A 6,530-nucleotide genomic window follows, 5' to 3' on the forward strand; every position below is an offset into this window, starting at 1 on the left:
ATTAATTGTAAAATAAATTTCAGGAGCTCCTAGGGATGTATTTCATTTATGGTGCTTCTATGTGATGAAACACTGAGTTACTAATACCATTCTCTTCTAAAGTGTATTATTAATGGTTTTGAAACTGTACCTACTAAATATTGTGGAAAATATTTATTCTTTATTATTACTTTAAACTAGCAAGTATTAAAAGCAGAGATTGAGTTCGTTCCATTCACTTTCATGATATTCATGCTAGTCTCAGGGTAATTCCATTGAGATCTATAACGTTCTATCAGTTGGGGCATTGCTAGAAAGAGTAACACACAAAAAGGAGAATTAATCTCATACTTCCTTTTCCTTCTTTTCATTTAGTGCTTTCTCTTCCACTCTTTCCCTCCCTATACTTGATTTTCCTGTTTCAATGAGTACTCCTTAATACGGTGAAGTTCAAGTGAAATGGAAACATTTTTTACTATATTTTAGTTGATTTTGACTTCTTGACTCTCTCTATATATAAAGAAAATTTTAATTTTATTCATTATTGTGTTTAATGTCAGCAATGTGTGACATTCTGTCAAGGCTAGTATAAAGTAGTCTGGTGCTTTGGTATTCCATCTGAGCCCCCAAGACTGAAATGTGCAGTGTATAAATGCCTAATATGCTGATGAAATCAGGCATCCTTCAACAGTAATTTGTGATGAGCTTCTGTACAGAGTGCATACAGTGAAGAAGAAATCGTCTTCAGATCTGAGTTTCTAACAAATATGTATGTGAAGTACATGCAGAAGCATTTTAGGTGGCACCTAACATGAGGGTACCACCACCGTATTCCTCCCGGTATTGAAGCCCCAGCGTGAATCCTGCATAACCTCACCAAATTGATAAAAGATCAGTCACTAACTGTGGAATTAAAGATCAATCAGTCAGTCAAGTACAAATCACAGTTAAATTCCATGACATTACCAAGCTGACCTGTGCAATTCAAGCTATCAACATGCTTATCCATTTTGCCTTTTCAGCTATTCAATATCAGACAGACTATTATTCTCAATGAGTAATTTCATCAAATAATTTTTTCAGTTATTTTTGCCTCTTCCTGATTTAAAAGCTATTCTGAAAGCAATTTCTGAAATTTTAAGGCATGTTCAGTATTCTGAAAAATTTATTTCTATGAATAATATTTAGCATGTTTGCACGGGTTTATTAGAAGTGTTCTGCATTCAGTAATTAAGCCTTTCAGTAATTCAGTAATTAAGTAATTAAGTAATTCAGTAATTCTTAATTCAGTAATTAAGATTTTACCTTCATATTAATAGAATTATTTTCTGATTCTTAATTGGATAAGCATAAGTTCTACAATCAGATTCTTGTCATATGCCATTTGTCTGCATACCTCAACATACATTAACAAAGTTCAAAATAAACTTTGCAGAAGTTTTTTTTTAATCTTTAAATTTACTTGTTTCTAGGTATGTATGTACAGACCATTGAATCTCTATTTACTGAAATATGTATGGGAAAAAACCCCTCCAAAAGGCATGAGCACATGAGCGCACTGGAAATAAATTACATGTGCATAAATAATAGCAGAAAAATCTGAGAGACACTTTTTTTTATTTTTTATGTTTTCAATCACAATCATATCCAAATAAAGTCAAAATTACTGTTCTGGGTTTTTTTGTAAAAGCTTTAAAATTATTGCTGTTGTAAATATACAGATTAAATGTGATTCGGTGGTTTAGGTGGAATTGAGTGAAACCTCAAAGCAGAAGTTGAGATGTTTTGTCCTCTGCTTGAACGCAGAATACCCTCCTGGAGGGGATGCAGCCACTATCCTGTGCCATGCTTGGGGAAGAGCATTTTGCCCACAGACTTTCTCTTCCGCACTTACTTTTGCTGTCACATTGTACTCTATGAATTACTTGATAAACTTAAGTAGCTTTTTGAAAGTACCAGTAATTTTTTCAGATGTTCTTCGTAAATTAAGGTTTATTTCCCAGTTTGCCATAGCTCATAAATGTTTTTTCACAGAATTCTGTGAAAAATTGTCCATTTTCAAAATGGTTGCCATTTCAATTTCTTCATAACTAGAGCTGCATGACAAATATTTGTAGTAAATGTTTTTCTCTGAAAAGATTTTTCTGCTTCTTATTATTTTTTATGCCAGCAGAGATGAAATGGGACAAGTTGATTTGAGCAAGTGGCTTAAGTCTTCCACCAAATCTAACTCAATTTCATAGCAGTGCTATAAAAACAGAAATTATTTCCATTCCATCTATTATGTGACAACATATATCGATCAGTTACTATAGCCATCAAAGATAAGACAGTTGAAGTTCTTTAGCTGCGTTTATATACCACAGTGTATAGGAGGGTTTGGTTCAGTTCTGAGTTGTTTTTTTAAAAAAAAAATTTAAACTCACAAAGTTCAATGTTACAACCCTGTTTTAGGGAAGGGTTACAATAGTCCTGTTGTTCTCTGCCTTTTAATCAGATGTTTCATATTCAATACCAAACCGAGCTTACATTTGCTGTTTTTTACTTTTATATTGAACTGGAAGGAACAGATTCAAATGAGCAAGGTTAAGTTTTGATCTAAGTATGACCATTTTCCTCCAACCCAATGAACTTTCTACCTTGCTTGCTGAGCTCTTTTATCTCATATCTTCAGAGACGGCTTGTGTTTCTTCCAAGAGTCAGTTTTCTCCTATGTAGAAGTTCATTGGCCTTGGACTTGAGCAGAACATTCTTGCCACTGTTTGACTCATCTCTTTTCCTACTGCCTCACTGGAGAAACCTGCCTTGGGCACACAGGACCTGGAACATATCCATGACCAGGCAGGGTGATCATAGTAGTGACATTTGTTGTTACAGTCAAAGCTCCATAAAACCAATATGACTATGAAGTGGATTTTCCAGGAAGTTCTTACTGGTAGTTACAATATGGGACATTTTCACTGAGGCTTTGTGAGTTTTTTCTTTCTGGTAGGCTAGTGGGTGTAGCATATGGGCTGTCCAGCCGTGAAGATCAATAAGCCGTGAAGTGTCATTCTTTTAAAACTAATGTCTTCACAATTCTTATCCTTGGTCTTCACAGAACTCCTATAAGGTTTCCATGAAGTTTCTTCATTAAGACACTTGTAAATTTCTGTCTTCATCTTCATTAGTTTCTGGGGCTGACAACAGATTTTCAGGGGTGACACCATTCAAATAGAGCTACCAATTGAAAGACAAGATGGGAGACAATCTGCAAGCATAGTGTCTCTGATGCTTGGATGTTTTTGTAGCATTCACTTTTGCTTGGACTTAAAAGATCACAGTGTACTTAGAAGAACATTTTTCAAGGAAATCAATCCCTATTTCTGCTAAATGAGGTCCCAGTCTGTGAGTGAGACTGGAGCTGTAGAAAGAGTCTCATAAAACAATGTTTCATTAAATTAAAATGAGTTGGGTGTTTTTTTTGTAGAGAAAGAAATATTTAACATAATTTTAGCTTAATTTCTAAGTAGTAAGGCATAAAAAGCTTACAGCCAGTTTGAGTCATGAGAATTGCTGGTCAAGACCAGCAAAGTCACATAATGACACTGTCACTTCCATCACAGAAATAAAAGTATGGATTCTCTTGTGTGGTGTGCCTTGAATGAACTGTAGTGCATAGGATTAAGAAAAGCCAGTTGCCTGACTTGACAGTGAATATTGTCATTTCAAGATATGTGTAGAAAAGCTCTTCAGATCATGAAAACCTGTAGCTCAGTCAATAATTTAACTGTGATTCCTGTTGTAAAAGTGCCATGCTACAGAATTGAAGAGTACTTAAAAAAATGGTAGAAAATGAGTTAGTGAGCCATGCAGCCGAGGATTGTGTAATGTTGGTGCAAGGTCTGACTTAGATTTACATCTTCCATTAGATGAAAGTCAAACAGTCACTAGATGCTATAGTGGCTCCTTTGCTTAGTCACATTAGTGTCCTTGCAGTGAGGATCACGTGTTTCTTTTAGTACAAGGATGTCCGTTTTCACTATGTTACCACATTGCAGAGTATAAAACTACTTGACTTTCACAGGAAAAGTACATTGCACACATTGAATGTAGGTTTATCTGCTTATCATCTCATTCTTGCTAGAAAAATAAGTATTTGACATTCGTAACTGACTGGCTTGCAGGAATCTATATACATACATGAAATCTCCACATGTGTATGTCATTTAATGCTGTATATTTTTATGGCACTGTGATAGCCCCTCTGTTTTTATGAGATGTCCATGCTGTAGGAATGTGTAGCCTGTCCCTCATACTTGCTTCCTTTTGTAATCCTGAGATAATATGAGCATTCTAAATCACATTGGTTATCTGTAATTGCTAGAAAGCAGTAACTGTAATCCTTTCATTTTAAGAATTCTTCTGTAGAAAAGCAAGTAAAAGCTCTCTAGAGTTGCAAACTTAGGTGTGACAGTAGGGTACCCAAAAGAGAGCAAGCCAGGTAAGTATGGGTTAACCTCATTCCAAATTTCTTTTCATCTTCCTTTTCATCCCCTTTCACTGTTACCCCAGCCCAAACAGCACTTTGGAAACTCATTTTAAGTACTGCTAAAAAAAATACTAAGGTCATAAAGTTCATCATCCTACAGATTGAGAAGGATAAAATGCAGCATCTAAACCTGTATATGAGGTATATGCTTCAATACTGCCTATATGACATTTATCAAATGATTCCATTTTATATATTATCTTACATGGACATTGTACAGACATAATCTTCTGGTTGTTTTCTTTCTGGGAGAAGAAAATATTGATTGGCAGTTCTGAATTTGCAGTGGAATTCACAACAGGCTCTCCAACCGATGTGCTGTACCTCACTGAGTCAGAGAGACTCTGTGTCCTACACCACAGAAAAGGCATGAGCATTCTAATTACACAGGACATTATTACTCACTGGAGCAGATCAGAATTTTTTAAAAGTTGACTGTTAATTGTATGTGCAAATGAAGACAGTCGAAGAGCAGATGATCACAGTATTTCTATTCATAGAGCTGAGATTTTTGCATGTAATCCTGCCTATTGCCAGTCGCGCTTCTAACAGGATTGAAAAAATCAGACTCTGTGTGTCAGAATTTTGCTGACATATTACTGCTAGAATTCTTGCAGACCTTGTGATGTATTTAGATATGACTCAGAGATTAATTATGTGTTAGGTTCCTTTAGTGACTACAGTTTTAGTGACACTCCTAATGAAGAATCAGCTTGCTGTTTGCCACAGAGATGAAGAAAAGAAATCTAAACCCAAAGCTTCAAGGCACATGCTACCCTGGTACTGACCACAACAGTTGCTCACCAAAAGCACATAGATGAAAACAGTTATCAAATCTAAATGTGAAGCTTATCACCACAAGTATAAGCAAACTAAAGATTGTTGGATGCAGACAGAAAAAATAATCAATTTTTATGACATCGTTGGTGGGATGCCTCTCCGTGTTTTTTTCTGCATGCATACCATTCATAAAGGACTCCTCACAGATCAGCTAGAGTTTAAGTACATTTTTTCCCCAGTTACTCCCAATTATTGAACTGCCCATGAACTTGGAATGAGTTTATGTTACTGGCCAAAACATTTCTCTTTATGACTCCCTGTCCACTGTTCAAGATCAAATTATATCATGAGTGTCGCTTGCCTGGTGTGATTGCTGACATGGAAGCAAAAGCCAGACATTCTCTTGAGCGTTTTACCCAAGGCACAGTATCTTTCATATTACATGTCAAAATGGATTAGGAAGATAATTTGAGACCTCATTTTCTTCTGAACACCTTTAATAAAATACGTGGACAGATGCATTTTTGAATATGTATCCTTTTATTGATGTCTAGATTTTCATTAATGTAATTTAACATAACAGAAAGGCCACATACAATGGCTGCAAAATATCAAGACCTTTGTTGTAAAGCAATCATCTGCTGTATGAGGAGCATGTGGAAGTTTGATTCTCAGCGTAAACATATCTCCCATGTGTTTGTAAAAGTCTGAGAATCAGGGAAAGGCATTTCCCTGGGAACATCTCATAGCATGTGAGTAAATAAATAAGAAAATGCTGAGAAACTTTGATGTTCAGTATGGTAATAAGAACCTCTCTTTGTTTGCCATAGAGCATAAAATAGGACCACAACTACAAATAGTACTGCTAAAAAGCATAATTTATGTCCTCTCACTTCAGACAGTAACACAGCATTTCTTTGAAAAGACTGCTGTGATCTGAGGTGTAAGTACCAATATGATCCAAATGTGTGTTTCAATTTGTGCACGTGATTAAGTGCCTTCCTGACTCAGAGCTCTATATACATGACATTATGTGTTTACATTGCCTTCCACATGTGTACCAGCCCTTCAGTTTTTGGACCTGCCACAAAACTGAGGATTCAGAAGCATCCTCTAACTCACTGAATGGTATCTTAGAAGAACCACATTCACCAAATGAAAAAAAGATTCAACTTCTCTCACTGCTTAGTTTCTGAACAGACAAGGATATTAGACTTAAGGTGCTTTGACCCTGATGATG

This window comes from Nyctibius grandis, chromosome 3 (genome assembly GCF_013368605.1).
Source record: "Nyctibius grandis isolate bNycGra1 chromosome 3, bNycGra1.pri, whole genome shotgun sequence".
NCBI lineage: Eukaryota > Metazoa > Chordata > Aves > Nyctibiiformes > Nyctibiidae > Nyctibius > Nyctibius grandis.